Source organism: Zingiber officinale, chromosome 6A, assembly GCF_018446385.1.
Source record: "Zingiber officinale cultivar Zhangliang chromosome 6A, Zo_v1.1, whole genome shotgun sequence".
NCBI classification, from domain to species: Eukaryota; Viridiplantae; Streptophyta; class Magnoliopsida; order Zingiberales; family Zingiberaceae; genus Zingiber; species Zingiber officinale.
The window spans coordinates 118,598,668-118,614,675 of NC_055997.1; positions in this window are offsets into that span (position 1 = coordinate 118,598,668).

The following is a 16,008-nucleotide window of genomic DNA, read 5'->3' on the forward strand; positions in this document are numbered from 1 at the left end:
AAAACCAGGAGGCTGACCTACATAAACTTCTTCTTTGATTAGTCCATTAAGAAAGGCAGACTTAACATCCATTTGGTATAGTTTAAATCCCTTATGGGCTGCATAACTTAGTAACATTCTAATGGATTCTAATCTGGCTACTGGGGCATATGTTTCGTCATAGTCAAGTCCTTCAACTTGACTAAATCCTTTGGCAACCAGCCTAGCCTTATTTCTAGTAATTTCCCCAGTTTCACTTAGTTTGTTTCTGAATACCCATTTTGTTTCTATTATTTTCTTATTCTTAGGTGGTGGGACTAGGTCCCAGACCTCATTACGCTCAAATTGGGCTAGTTCTTCTTGCATAGCTATAATCCAATCTGGGTCTAGTAGGGATTCATCCACAGTTTTAGGTTCTATTTTGAAATTAATGAAATTTGACTTAGGTTTCTAAAAGATGATCTGGTTTGAACTCTTAAGTCTGGGTCACCAATTATTTGATCAGTTGGATGATTTGGGTTTACCCTTATTGTTTTAGGAGGTTGATTCTCTTGATGTTGTTCCTCTTCTTCATGACTTAGAGTTTGGTTGATTTCTGGAACAAACTCCGGTGGTTGTGTAGGTTCTATGTCTTGTTTAGTTTCTTTAAATTTTACATTAGTAGTTTCTTCAATTTTTAAGGTAACCTTATTATAAATTCTGTAGCCTCTACTATTTAGGGAATATCCCACAAAAATTTCATTTTCAATTTTAGAGGTGAATTTTCCTAAGTGTTCTCTTGTATTTAAGATAAAAACTGGGCACCCAAATACCTTAAAGTATTTTATGTTTGGTTGTTTATTATAAAATATTTCGAAGAAAGTTTTGTTATGAGTTTTATTTATTGTTGTTCGGTTCTGTACATAGCAGGCTGTACTAACGGCTTCTGCCCAAAAGTATTTAGGTAGGTTATACTCATTTAACATTGTTCTAGAAGCTTCAAGTAAGGTTCTATTTTTTCTTTCTATAATTCCATTTTGTTGGGGGGTTTTAGGGCATGTGAACTCATGATGGTAACCGTTTTCTAGACAAAAAAAGTTGTGATTTTTAAATTCTCCCCCATTGTCACTCCTAATTCTTTTAATTTTAATATCTTTTTCGTTTTCAATCTGTTTGCAAAAATTTGTAAGAATTTCAAAAGTTTCATCTTTATATTTTAAGAATTTTACCCAAGTAAACCTGGAGTAATCGTCTATAATTACTAGACAATATAAGTTTCCATTAATGGATTTGACTTCATGGGAGTCAAAAAGATCTAAATGTAGAAGTTCTAAGATTGAGTTAGTTTGTGGTTGATTTGTTTGTTTGTGGGTTGATTTAGTTTGTTTTCCTTGTTGACAAGCATTACATATAGTTGAATCTAAGTTAGGTAACTTCGGTAAGCCTTTTACAAGTCCATTTAGTTTACTTATATTTCTAAAGTTGGTGTGAGACATTCGCCTATGCCATAACCAAGTTTCTTCTTTTTGTGTTAAATAACACTTAATGGAAGAAATGGTTAAGTTGATGACATAGATGTTGTGTAACGACCCACCTTCTAACTACTAGGCTGTAAGGCGAATCGCTACATTACTGCTAAGCTATACTGTGCGGAAAACTGGTCTAAATTGAAATTTTACTCTACTATGACTAAGACAGCTGATAAGAAAGGTCTAAAGACCTTCTTCTCTGGTGTACACATGCTGAAAAGGGAACTGGACATCCCAACTGAGCTAGGGACTAGGAACTAAACTTCCCAACTAGCTGCCGATCGATCCACGGATCGATCAAATTCGCTGCGATGCTGTGCCCTGCTGGACCGGTCTGCGGACCGATCCGACAGAGGCTGGATCGGTCAGCTGACCGATCCAAGTGTGTCCGGATCGGTCTGCAGACCGATCCAGGCACCTGGAGACCTGGGACTCGCTACTGTGTTGTACTGGATCGGTCGGCTGACCGATAGGATACTGTATCAGTCTGGATCGGTCGGCGGACCGATCCAGTGGCACGATCAGGCTCTGATCGGTCTGGAGACCGATCAGAGTCTGATTTCGCCCGGAAAATCAGACTTCAGCACTTTGGCGTGCCAAAATACAATCTAACGACTACCTACTGCATACGAAACTATTCTAACAACATGTAATAACATTCTAACATGATTACTGACATTTTAAAACATTCTTTCATAGTTCAATGCGTCCCAAATCTAAATTGCATGAAAGTGAAAGTATCAAAACTAATAAGCTGAAAGTAAATGCTAACGAGTTCTAATGCATAACTTAAACTTGTTAGATCCCTGAGGTCTTTCATTCCAGTTCCACACACACACCCTCATCTGCATTGACCTCCAGCCTCCACTGCTAATCCACTTTTCTTTTACCTGTATCTGCAGTATAAGAAAAGTAGTATCTGTAAGCTAACGCTTAGTAAGAAACCATCTACCTCACAAAATCATGCATACGATGCAGTTATGATTTGAAAACATGCTATTCGAAAACATACTGGACAGGCTAGCATGGCATGGCATACAATCATATAAACATGGCATAGTGAACTAGTCATGGCATAGCATACAACCAATTATAAAGCTAACATAGAGAACTGAACTGAAATATAATACTGAGCTAAACTAACTAAAGCTGCAATCAAACTCAACTAGCATAACTGTTTTGAGTTTTGAAAACTAATACATAATAAGTGAAAATAATAAACATGCTGTTGGGCCCTAGTGTGCGCGGATCCCTACTAGACCCGGGTTGCAAGTCCGAATTTAGTAGGTTTACTAGGTTGTCCGAACCTAGGGACGACTGGGAGTCCAACCCAATGGATATCTAATCGAGTGCCACTGAAAATAAAATACTAATATCTATAGCTATCTGATATAACATGCTGTTTTCTAGGTTGTCGAACCTAGAGCTAGGTTATCTGAACCTAGAGGCGATCGTGGGAGCTCACCCATTGGACCATAGTCCCATATATTGTAGTGAGCAAAGTTACTAATTTAAATGCTACTAATGCATTTAATGGGCTAATAAACATAACTGAAGGGTAATTAGCTAAACTAACCCCTTTTTCGAACACTTGGTGTGCTTCAACCCCTCTCTGCATCAGGAAAGACACCTCTAGGCACCCAACCGCGTCTATGATCTCCAACTGAAGGAGAATAAACGTGTCCGGCCCATCTAAAGGTGCTAACTAAATTCCTAATCTTCGAGAAGGGTTAAAACACATCCTAGGTGCCGGAAACTACACATATAGCTAATAACTAATGCATATAAACAAACGGAGCTATTATACCGCAGGTGAGGGGTTTCTTACCTCGTACGCTAATTTCCTTACAAATCTACCCGCTAGAAATTCCGGTGAAGACGATTTCTCGACGATTCCCTCGCGTCCACGTGCTCCACTCGTGGAGGAATCTTCCTTGTGTTGAAATCGTTGCCGGATGGTGAACTTGGGACCTTTGGAGAAGATCCCTAGGCTCTTCTTGAATTGGCGCCGAGAGAATGAGGAAGAGAGGAGAGGGGCGGCGTGGATGGGTGTCGGGGAGAAGGATTGCCGAACCACAAATCTAAAAATAACCCAAACCAACCTAATTCTCCTATTTATATTAAGTGGTTCAATTGAACCAACTCTAATATAAATAAAATCGGTTCTCTTTTCTCTCAATATGGCCCGGCTGGTTCACCGGTTTCTATAGCTAACTAATGGTTTAGCGGACCCGAGAGGTCCCGGGTTCGATTCCCGCTTGGACCGTTTTGCTTAATTAATTATTTTTGCTACTTACGCTACTCGGAAAATTTCGGAAAAATATCTAAAAATTCCAGAAAAATCATAGAAAAATTCTAAAATAAATTCGGGAATTTTTCGGGCTTTACAATCCCCCATACCTTATAAAAAGTTCGTCCCCGAACTTAAAACAATTCTGGGTACTTCTGTCTCATGCTGGTCTCTGTCTCCCAAGTCGCCTCTGCCGCTGTGTGATTTTGCCAGCTGACTTTGACTAATGGTACCTCCTTGTTCCGTAACTTCTTTACTGCTCGGTCTATTATCTGAATAGGTCGACTGTCATAGCTGAGATCATCACGGACCTGTACCAACTGGGGCTCAATCACCTGGGTGGCGTCTGGAATGTGCTTCTTCAGCATGGAGACATGAAATACGTTGTGGACAGCTGACATCTCCTGAGGTAGCTCTAGCTCATATGCTACCTTGCCCACTCTCTTCGTAATAAGGTATGGTACCACATATCTGGGAGCTAGCTTGCCCTTCTTCCCGAAACGCATGACTCCCTTCATGGGAGCTACTCTGAGGAAAACTGTATCCCCAACTGAAAACTCTAGGGTCTGCGCCGTGTATCGGCATAGCTCTTCCGACGGCTCTGTCTTTGTCTCTATCCTCGTGAATCTGTATGGTGCTTTGTGGTATCGCCACTAGATCCGCTCAAGCTCTAGTTCCTTCTGCTCACCGCTCTCATACCAGATTGGTGATCGCACCTCCGCCCATAGAGTGCCTCATAAGGTGCCATGCCGATAGTGGCCTGATAAGCTGTTGTTGTATGCAAATTCGGCTAGACTCAGATATTTGCTCCAACTTCCCTTGAAATCTAGGGCACAAGCTCGGCGTATCTTCGAGTACCTGATTTACTCGCTCCGTCTGACCATCTGTCTAGGGATGGAAGGCTGTGCTGAATTTTAACTGGGTGCCCATAGCTGACTGTACACACTTCCAGAAGTGTGATGTAAACCTGCTGTCTCTGTCTAATATAATGGTTCGTGGGACTCCATGCAGCCTAACAATCTCCTTGAGATACAACTGAGCCAGCTGCTCCATGGAATAGGATATCTTGATAGCTAAAAAGTGGGCTGATTTAGTTAACCTGTCGACTATCACCCAGATGGCGTCAAAACCATTCGTGGTTCTGGGTAGTCCCACTATGAAATCCATGGAGATATCCTCCCACATCCATTCTGGAATCTGTATAGGCTGCAGAACTCCTCCTGGTCGCTGATGTTCTGCCTTGACCCTCTGACAGGTGAGGCAGATGCTAACATATCTGGCGATGTCTCGCTTCATCCCGGGCCACCAAAAGCATTTCTTCAGGTCTTGATACATTTTGGTGGAGCCTGGATGCATCGCGTAGGGAGTCCTGTGAGCCTCATCTAAAATCTGTCTCCGTAGCTCCTCCTGATCTGGAACACAGAGTCTGTCGCCAAAATACAACACCCCGCTATCGGACACCCTGAATTCTCTACTTTCTGATTCTGCTAGCCCTTGCTTGATTTTCTGAATCTCAGGGTCTTGATCCTGAGCTGACTGAATATCACCAAGCAAGGTAGACTCTAAGGTCATAGTAGAGAGCTGTCCCACGATGAGCTCGAGACCGAAATCCACGATCTCCTTCTGTAGGGGCGGTGACATGGCTGTAAGAGATAATAAGGTAGCACTGGATTTTCTGCTAAGTGCGTCTGCCACCTTATTGTCTTTCCCTGGATGGTAGAGGATGTCTATATCGTAGTCTTTGACCAGTTCTAGCCATCTACACTGTCGCATATTCAGATCCTTCTGAGTGAAGAAGTACTTCAGACTCTGATGATCTGTATACACTCTGCACTGAGCTCCATATAAGTAATGTCTCCAAATTTTGAGAGCGAACACTACTGCTGCAAGCTCAAGGTCATGAGTAGGGTAATTCTTCTCATAATCCTTGAGTTGTCTGGAGGCATAGGCGATCACCTTGCCGTTTTGCATCAGTACAGCTCCTAGTCCCAACTTAGAGGCATCACTGTAGATGTCAAAGCTGCTGGTGTCGTCTGGTAGAGCCAAAATGGGAGCACTGGTCAATCTCCTTTTTAGCTCGCTGAAGCTGTTCTCACAGTCCTCTGTCCACTGAAATTTCCTGTTCTTTCTGGTAAGAGTTGTCAGTGGGGAGGCTATCCTGGAGAAATCCTCTACAAACTTCCTGTAATATCCTGCTAATCCCAGAAAGCTCCTGATCTCACTGGCGTTCTTCGGCTGCTTCCAGTTACTTACTGCTTCTATCTTGCTGGGATCTACCATAATACCATCCTTGGAGATGACGTGACCCAGAAAGGACACCTGATCTAGCCAAAATTCACATTTCGTGAACTTGGCGTAAAGCTGGTTCTGCTGAAGTGTCTGCCATACTAGTTCCAGGTGCTTTGCATGTTCCTCCTGAGTTCCTGAGTAGATAAGAATGTCATCGATAAACACAATAACAAACTTATCTAAATACTCCCTGAATACTCTGTTCATGAGATCCATGAAGGTAGCTGGAGCATTGGTCACGCCAAAGGGCATGACCACGAACTCGTAGTGTCCGTATCTGGTTCTGAATGCTGTCTTGGGTATATCCCCTTCTTTGACCTTTACCTGATGATAACCTGATCTGAGATCTACCTTAGAGAACACTGCTGCTCCCTTCAGCTGATCGAATAGGTCATCTATTCTGGGAAGAGGATACCTGTTCTTGATCATGACCTGGTTCAGCGATCTGTAGTCTATGCACAGTCGCATGCTTCCGTCCTTCTTCTTCACGAACAACACAGGCGCTCCCCATGGTGAGTGACTCGGGCGTATAAAACCCTTGTCAAGAAGCTCCTGTAATTGCTCCTGAAGTTCCTTCAGTTCTGCTGGAGCCATGCGGTATGGTGCCTTGGAGATAGGATTGGTGCCAGGGATGAGCTCTATCTCAAATTCAATCTCCCTGTCTGGTGCTAAGCCTGGTAGCTCTTCAGGGAAGACTGCTGGGTAGTCACAAACGACTCGGACCTCTGCTAGCTGCTGGTCCCTGTCCTGACTGGTGCTGACTACGTGTGCTAAGAATCCCATAGCCTTCATAGCTGAGAGAAACCTCTTGGCCCTTCTCTTTGGTTCCCCGACGAATTCGAACTGTGCTTCCGCTTCAGGTTGAAACGTGACTTTCTGTTTACGGCACTCGATAGAGGCACCGTATTTGATCAAAAAGTTCATTCCGAAGATGAGGTCATAGTCGGTCATTTCTAGCACTATCAGATCACAAAAGAGCTCTCTGTCTGCTATAATGACCGGCACTGCTCTGAGCCAGTGCGTGGACGCCATGATCTCTCCTGAAGGTAGTGTCGTCAAAAACTGACCGCTGAGTATCTCTGGAGGTACCTCTAATTTTTCGGAGAACATCCTGGCTATATATGAATGGGTTGCCCCAGTATCAAATAGAACAGTAGCACTATACTGAAAAATGCTAATCTGACCTGTGACCACGGTCGAGGCATTGGCTACGTCCTCTCTGGTGAGTGCGTAGATCCTCGCATTCGCTAAAGCTGGAGGGGCTTCTAATCTGCCCTGGCTGATAAGTGGACCTTCTAGAGCGGCCTGCATCTGATGTAACTGAGCTGGCTGGCCTGCATACTGAATCTGCTGTGGCTGAGGAAGACCGGTCTTGTTCGGGCACTGCTTGGCCATGTGCCCTTCTTGTCCACATTCAAAGCATCCTCGTGTGCCCTTGCGACAAACCCCTGGGTGGAATTTCCCACAAGTGGCACACTTTGGATAACTGGGTCGCTTGCTAGATGGTCCTCCTTTTGAGTCACTCCCTGATTTGCGCTTGCTGTTGGAGTTCCCTTTCCAGTTGGAGCTGTGGCCTTGCTGTTTCTGAGTGTGAGAGCTTCCTTGGCCTTTGGACTCTGAGGAGACTTGCTTCTGTTGCTTCATGCTGTTCTGGTAATGCTCTGTGGTCAAGGCACTGCTCACTAGCTCCTCCGTGGTTTGTGGCCTATGAATGCCACCAGCCACGTTCACTGCAATCTCGGGCCTCAGCATCTTGAGCATCAACCGGACTCGTTCCTTCTCTGTGCCGACTAACTCGGACATAGACGAGCCCACCTGTTGAATTTCTTCACGGCTTCCTCACCTGATAGGTTGCCCTGACGAAACTCCGTGAACTCGTCGTAGTGGCGGTTTGTAACCCGCATGTGAAAGAACTCCTCGAAGAATTCCTTCTCGAAGTCCCCCCATGACATCTGATTCACTGGGCGCTTCGTTCTGATCCTTTCCCACCACATGCGTGCATCTCCTGTCAAGCAGAAGGAGGCACACTTCACCTTCTCGTGTTCTGGCCAGTCCAGAAGCTCCATCGTGCTCTCCAGTGTTTTGAACCAGGCTTGAGCATCCCATGGTTCACTAGTGCCTGAGAAGTTCTCTGGCTTGACTCTCTGCCACTGGATCAGATAGGCTTCCTTCCTTAGCTCAGCTGCTGGTACTGCTGGTGCTGGTGCTGTAGGCTGAGCTGGTGGAACCTCTAAGACTACTGGAGTCGTCAGATTCGGTTCCGGGGTGACGGTGGGGGTATTCTGCTGGTTAGCCTTTAAGGTGGCTATTTCCTGTTGCTGTTCAGCTAGCTGCTGCTGTAACTGAGCCACTAATGCTGTAAGGTCTGGAGGAGGCACTGAACTGCCTGCCTCTTGCTGGGGCTCGGTGGCTAGTGCCCTTCTAGCTGGGCGTCCTCGTGCCATTTCTAATGACATAGAGAACATATGTATAACTAATACTATCACAGTTATATAATTTCTGATATCATGTTTAAACTATCATGTACTAACCGGCAATAAGCATATAACATGAACTGTAACTATAAGCAAGAAGCATATAACATGAACTGTAACTATAAACAAGAACAATAAAGAGAGTAGAGGTATTCTTACTTGGAAGCTGCAGGTACAATGCTGATGTGTGTGTAGGAAGTATGGAACACTGCTCTGATACCACTCTGTAACGACCCACCTTCTAACTACTAGGCTGTAAGGCGAATCGCTACATTACTGCTAAGCTATACTGTGCGGAAAACTAGTCTAAATTGAAATTTTACTCTACTATGACTAAGACAGCTGATAAGAAAGGTCTAAAGACCTTCTTCTCTGGTGTACACATGCTGAAAAGGGAACTGGACATCCCAACTGAGCTAGGGACTAGGAACTAAACTTCCCAACTAGCTGCCGATCGATCCACGGATCGATCAAATTCGCTGCGATGCTGTGCCCTGCTGGACCGGTCTGCGGACCGATCCGACAGAGGCTGGATCGGTCAGCTGACCGATCCAAGTGTGTCCGGATCGGTCTGCAGACCGATCCAGGCACCTGGAGACCTGGGACTCGCTACTGTGTTGCACTGGATCGGTCGGCTGACCGATCCAGGAGGATACAGTAGCATACTGTATCTGCATGGATCGGTCGGCGGACCGATCCAGTGGCACAATCAGGCTCTGATCGGTCTGGAGACCGATCAGAGTCTGATTTCACCCGGAAAATCAGACTTCAGCACTTTGGCGTGCCAAAACCCCACATAACCTCTAACTAATGCATCAGAAACTATTCTAACAACATGTAATAACATTCTAACATGATTACTGACATTTTAACACATTCTTTCATAGTTCAATGCGTCCCAAATCTAAATTGCATGAAAGTGAAAGTATCAAAACTAATAAGCTGAAAGTAAATGCTAACGAGTTCTAATGCATAACTTAAACTTGTTAGATCCCTGAGGTCTTTCATTCCAGTTCCACACACACACACCCTCATCTGCATTGACCTTCAGCCTCCACTGCTAATCCACTTTTCTTTTACCTGTATCTGCAGTATAAGAAAAGTAGTATCTGTAAGCTAACGCTTAGTAAGAAACCATCTACCTCACAAAATCATGCATACGATGCAGTTATGATTTGAAAACATGCTATTCGAAAACATACTGGACAGGCTAGCATGGCATGGCATACAATCATATAAACATGGCATACTGAACTAGTCATGGCATAGCATACAACCAATTATAAAGCTAACATAGAGAACTGAACTGAAATATAATACTGAGCTAAACTAACTAAACTGAAGCTGCAATCAAACTCAACTAGCATAACTGTTTTTGAGTTTTGAAAACTAATACATAATAAGTGAAAATAATAAACATGCTGTTGGGCCCTGTACTTGCTGTGTGCGCATCCCTACTAGACCGGGGTTGCAAGTCCCGAATTTAGTGGGTTTACTAGGTTCGAACCTAGGGACGACGATGGGAGTCCAACCCAATGGATATCTAATCCAATATACACTGAAAATAAAATACTAATATCTATAGCTATCTGATATAACATGCTGTTTCTAGGTTATCGAACCTAGAGCTAGGTTATCTGAACCTAGAGGCGATTGTGGGATCCTACCCATTGGACCATAGTCCCATATGACTGTAGTGAGCAAAGTTACTAATTTAAATGCTACTAATGCATTTAATCGGGCTAATAAACATAACTCAAGGGTAATTAGCTAAACTAACCCCTTTTTCGAACACTTGGTGTGCTTCAACCCCTCTCTGCATCAGGAAAGACACCTCTAGGCACCCAACCGCGTCTATGATCTCCAACTGAAGGAGAATAAACGTGTCCGGCCCATCTAAAGGTGCTAACTAAATTCCTAATCTTCGAGAAGGGTTAAAACACATCCTAGGTGCCGGAAACTACACATATAGCTAATAACTAATGCATATAAACAAACGGAGCTATTATACCGCAGGTGAGGGGTTTCTTACCTCGTACGCTAATTTCCTTACAAATCTACCCGCTAGAAATTCCGGTGAAGACGATTTCTCGACGATTCCCTCGCGTCCACGTGCTCCACTCGTGGAGGAATCTTCCTTGTGTTGAAATCGTTGCCGGATGGTGAACTTGGGACCTTTGGAGAAGATCCCTAGGCTCTTCTTGAATTGGCGCCGAGAGAATGAGGAAGAGAGGAGAGGGGCGGCGTGGATGGGTGTCGGGGAGAAGGATTGCCGAACCACAAATCTAAAAATAACCCAAACCAACCTAATTCTCCTATTTATATTAAGTGGTTCAATTGAACCAACTCTAATATAAATAAAATCGGTTCTCTTTTCTCTCAATATGGCCCGGCTGGTTCACCGGTTTCTATAGCTAACTAATGGTTTAGCGGACTCGAGAGGTCCCGGGTTCGATTCCCGCTTGGACCGTTTTGCTTAATTAATTATTTTTGCTACTTACGCTACTCGGAAAATTCCGGAAAAATATCTAAAAATTCCAGAAAAATCATAGAAAAATTCTAAAATAAATTCGGGAATTTTTCGGGCTTTACATGTTGTCTTTTCTAAAACCTTTTTGGCTTATGGTAGGATTATCTAGATGTTTGATTGAGCATTCTGTAGATAGAAACTTGACCTTATACCTAGTATCACACAATTGACTTATACTTAGAAGATTATATTTAAAGTTTTCAACAAGTAAGACATTCGTAATTATAAAGTCTAATTTTAATTCAATATTACCTATACCAATTACCTTGAGTTTGCCGTTGTTTCCAAAGGCAACTGTTCCTAGGCTTTTGTAAGTGAGTTGAGTGAACTTGGTGTGATCTCCAGTCATATGTTTGGAGCAACCACTGTCCAAAATCCACTTGGTTTCCTACAGTAAGTAGGATTTTGAAGTTAGTCTTTTGAGTATGCATAAATTTAAGTTTAAAATTAAGATTTCCAAATTAAGTTAAAATTTAAAATTTGAAATTTTAACATTAAAATTTTGAAATTAATTTTTAAGTTAAAATTAAAAATTTTGAAATTAATTTTTTTGAGTTAAAAATTAAAATTTTGAAATTAATTTTTAAGTTAAAATTAAAAATTAAGTAAAAATAAAAAAATTGAAATTTTAACATTAAAATTTTGAAATTAATTTTTAAGTTAAAATTAAAAATTTTGAAATTAATTTAAAATTAAAAATTTGAAATTTTAACATTAAAATTTTGAAATTAATTTTTAAGTTAAAATTTAAAATTTTGAAATTAATTTTTTAAGTTTAAAATTAAAAATTTTGAAATTAATTTTTAAGTTATAATTAAAATTTTCAAATTAATTTTTAAGTTAAAATTGAAATTAATTTTTTAAGTTAAAAGTTAAAATTTTGAAATTAATTTTTTAAGTTAAAAATTAAAATTTTGAAATTAATTTTTAAGTTAAAATTAAAAATTTTGAAATTAATTTTTAAGTTTAAAATTAAAATTTGGAAATTAATTTTTTAAGTTAAAATTAAAAATTTTGAAATTAATTTTTAAGTTAAAAATTAAAATTTTGAAATTAATTTTTTAAGTTTAAAATTTTGAAATTAAGATTAAAAATTTTGAAATTAATTTTTAAGTTTAAAATAAAAATTTTGAAATTAATTTTTTAAGTTAAAAATTAAAATTTTGAAATTAATTTTTAAGTTAAAATTAAAAATTTTGAAATTAATTTTTAAGTTTAAAATTAAAATTTTGAAATTAATTTTTTAAGTTAAAAATTAAAATTTTGAAATTAATTTTTAAGTTAAAATTAAAAATTTTGAAATTAATTTTTAAGTTTAAAATTAAAATTTTGAAATTAATTTGAAATTAAAATTTAAGCCTTATTCATCTCACCCGATCTATATTATCAATCAGGGAATCTTATGATTTTGTGAGATGAAATTGGTTTGATTACAGACTTTTGGTTTAACTTGTGTTAGATTCAGACTTAGCTTTGGTTTCCACAAATAGGCATTTTTTGGATAAACTTCTAAGCTTAGTGAGTCACAAGGACATCATTAGAAGTAACCAACCTTTCGAGGTTTTTCGAATAGTCCTATCCACAGAACTTAGTACTAAATCTTGGTCTAACTGGTTAGGATTCGTTTAAGGGTAGCTTCGGTCAGTTCCACTTGGCCAAATGCACCAGATCGAAGCCATATCTTTCTAGACATGCGATGCCCAAGCTTCCCTAACGTACTATCATCCAAAAATTTCACCAGTACCATGATTCAAGTTAAACTTGGTCTCTTTTTAACTAATCCTAATTACCCTGCCGGGTTAGTTAGTTTTGGAGGTGCCAGCTATTCTGGAGCCTCCCCCTGAATTATTGGCCATTAATTTAGATTTTGGTTTTAGGCTTGTGTCGATTCTTTTTATAGTTATAGTTAACTTGGTGATAATTTTGTTGTTTTTTAAACTGTTTAGATTTTGAATTTGATTTATGTTTGTATTTTGGATTTTGGTTTGGTTTATTTAATTTTATATAATGTATTTTTTCTTTAGGTATATAATATTGATTAAGTCCTACTTGCGTGGTCAAACACGCTTTCGGAACCCAAGCTAGATTGGTTGACTTGTATTGGGTTATTAATGATTTGAAGGTTTTATTTGAATTCGACTTATATCCTAGTCCGGTTTTATTATAACATGCTTTTTGATTATTTAGGATTAAGTCTAAATTTTTTGATCTTGTTGTGAATTTTTCTAACATCTCCTTTAAATTGTTTATTTCATTTTTTAATGATAAATTCTCTTCCTCAAGTGTTAGATCTTGAGTTGGATTCGAATTCTTTAATTGTTCCTTGAGGTTTTGATTTTCCTCAAGAAGTGATTTGTTTTCATTTTCTAATTTAGTTAATTTACTATTTAAACAGGAAATAATTCTAAAAAAAATTTTGTTTAAATTAAAGTATACCTCATTCGGGCCTTCGGAAACGAGTACGGACTCGTGGCTTGTTTCGGGTTCAGACCCGTCTTCATCTTCCGACTCGTTTTCTGTTTCGGCTTCGCGGGCCATCAGTGCGAGGTGGCTCTGATGTTTCTGCTCTTCTTCCTCCGATTCGTCCGAGGAGTCGTCCCACGTTGCTTTGAGTGCCTTCTTTTTGGTTGGTTTTGGTTTGTCGAACTTTAGTTTTGGACATTCGTTCTTGTAATGTCCCTTTTTGTTGCAGCCGTAGCAAGTCACGTTCTTTTGTTCTGAGGGAGAGCTGATCTTTTGAAGATCCTTTTTGCTGAAGCTCCTCTTTCTCCTGGTGAACATTTTTCTTACCAAGTTCACCAGGTGTTCTTCGTCTTCAGAATCTTGATCGGAGTCTTCTTCAAGTTCAGGCTTGCTTTTCTTTTCTTTGGAGGAACCTGCAAATAGTGCTATACCTTTCTCGGCTCCAGCATTAGTTTGTTCGTGTAATTCTAATTCACAAAACAGCTCGTCTAATTTTAAGTTAGAAAGATTCTTAGAAATTTTGTAGGCATCCACTATTGATGCCCACAAACTATTACGTGGAAAAGCGTTTAAAGCGTACTTTATTAAATCTCTGTTCTCCATTTGGTGGCCTATTGCATGAAGCCCGTTGAGGATGTCCTTGATCCTCGCGTGTAGTTGATTCGCTGTTTCTCCTTCCTGCATTTTTATATTAAAAATTTTATTTAGAAGCAGGTCTCGTTTTGTTACCTTAGCGTCGCTCGTTCCCTCGTGCAGTTCGATCAGCTTGTCCCATAGCTCTTTAGCGTTTTTGTGTGGACCGACTCTGTTCAGTTCTTCTCTTGTCAATCCGCACTGTAGAGTGTTGATCGCTTTATTTTCTGTTGACGCTTTTTTCTTGAGATCTGCTGTCCAGTCTTCAGGATCCACTAGATTCTCGGCGTTGTCCACTCGAATTTTGTAAGGTTTCGTAATGCTCATCCACTGATCGAAGTCTGTTTTGAGGTAGACCTCCATGCGCTTCTTCCAGTAAGGGAAGTCGTCCCCGTTGAAGAGTGGAGGTCGCACTGTGCTGAATCCTTCTTGTTGGGACATTCATAAGTAACCAAAAAAAATATCCCAAGACTTGGTCTTGGATTAGTAGTGCGGGAAGAGAAAAAATAGAAAAAAAATCTAGATTCGTGTTGCACTAATTTAAATTGATTAGTGAAATATTAAGTTAACGAAGCACCAGTTTTAAAATTAATTAAAAAAATAAAAACAATTCACCCCCTGTCTGATTGGTGGTTGCACCAAATCAGAGCGGAACTTGGCTCTGATACCACTTGTTGGACCGTTAGATTCGATAGAGGGGGGGGTGAATATCGATTCGAAAATACAGAGTATAAGTGCAGCGGAAAAAGTAAAATAGACACAATGGTTTTACTTCGTTCGGAGCCTGTGACGACTCCTACTCGAAGGCCCGTACTCCTTGAGTACTTTCGTTGGGCAATTCACTAGCAATTCGGATAATTACAATTTAAGTACAAAAAGATGCTAATGAAAATTGAAAACAAATACCGACAAAAGGAAAAAAGAGCGGGATAGTGTCGTCGCACTGAACGTTGAGCAGCAAGACCAGCAGTAGAAGAGTTCTCAGTTTAAATTGATTCTGAAGCTCCTGTCTGGGGCTTCTTTTATATGCTGTTCCAGGCGCCTGGATCCCTTCCGGGCGCCTGGAATGTGACGTAGCTGCACAAACCATGATGCTCCATATGGCGACGACTCAGCTGGATAGAATTCACCTTCCGAGCGCCCGGATCCCTTCCGGGCGCCCTGACCTCCGGGCGCCCGGATCCACTCCGGGCGCCCGGACCACCTTGTTCCAGAAAACTCCCTTTTCCTGCAAAACAAAGTTAGTCCGAGGCAAATGTATATCCTGTAAAACAGATTGTCATCACAGTTAAGTTTCAACAGATAATTAAAAAGAGTATGACTTAGATTCCGTCTTTCCGAGACCGGAATCTAGTCACGATCTCGACTTAGATATCCGAAATGGATCTAAGCCGGATCGACGCCTAATGTTCCCTTCCCGGGAACGCGTCCTCACAGTCACTCCCTTCCAGTGACTTACCTTGCTTACCTGCCAGACGTCCGGTCAGCCCGTCGACCCGTCTGGACTTCTCGCCAAGCGTCCGATCAACCCGTCGACCCGCTTGGACTTCTCGCCAGCTATCCGGTCAGCCCGTCGACCTAGCTGGACTTCTCGCCAAGCGTCCGGTCAGCCCGTCGACCCGCTTGGACTTCTCGCCAGCTATCCGGTCAGCCCGTCGACCTAGCTGGACTTCGTGCCAGACATCCGGTCAGCCCGTTGACCTGTCTGGACTTTTCCTGCACACTTGATCAAAGTGTCAGACAACAACATAACTAACTTAACCTATTTGTCATTCATCAAAACCTGGGTTAGACCGTTAGTGCTACCCGCACCAACAGTACCAAGACGTGAAACAGAGGTTC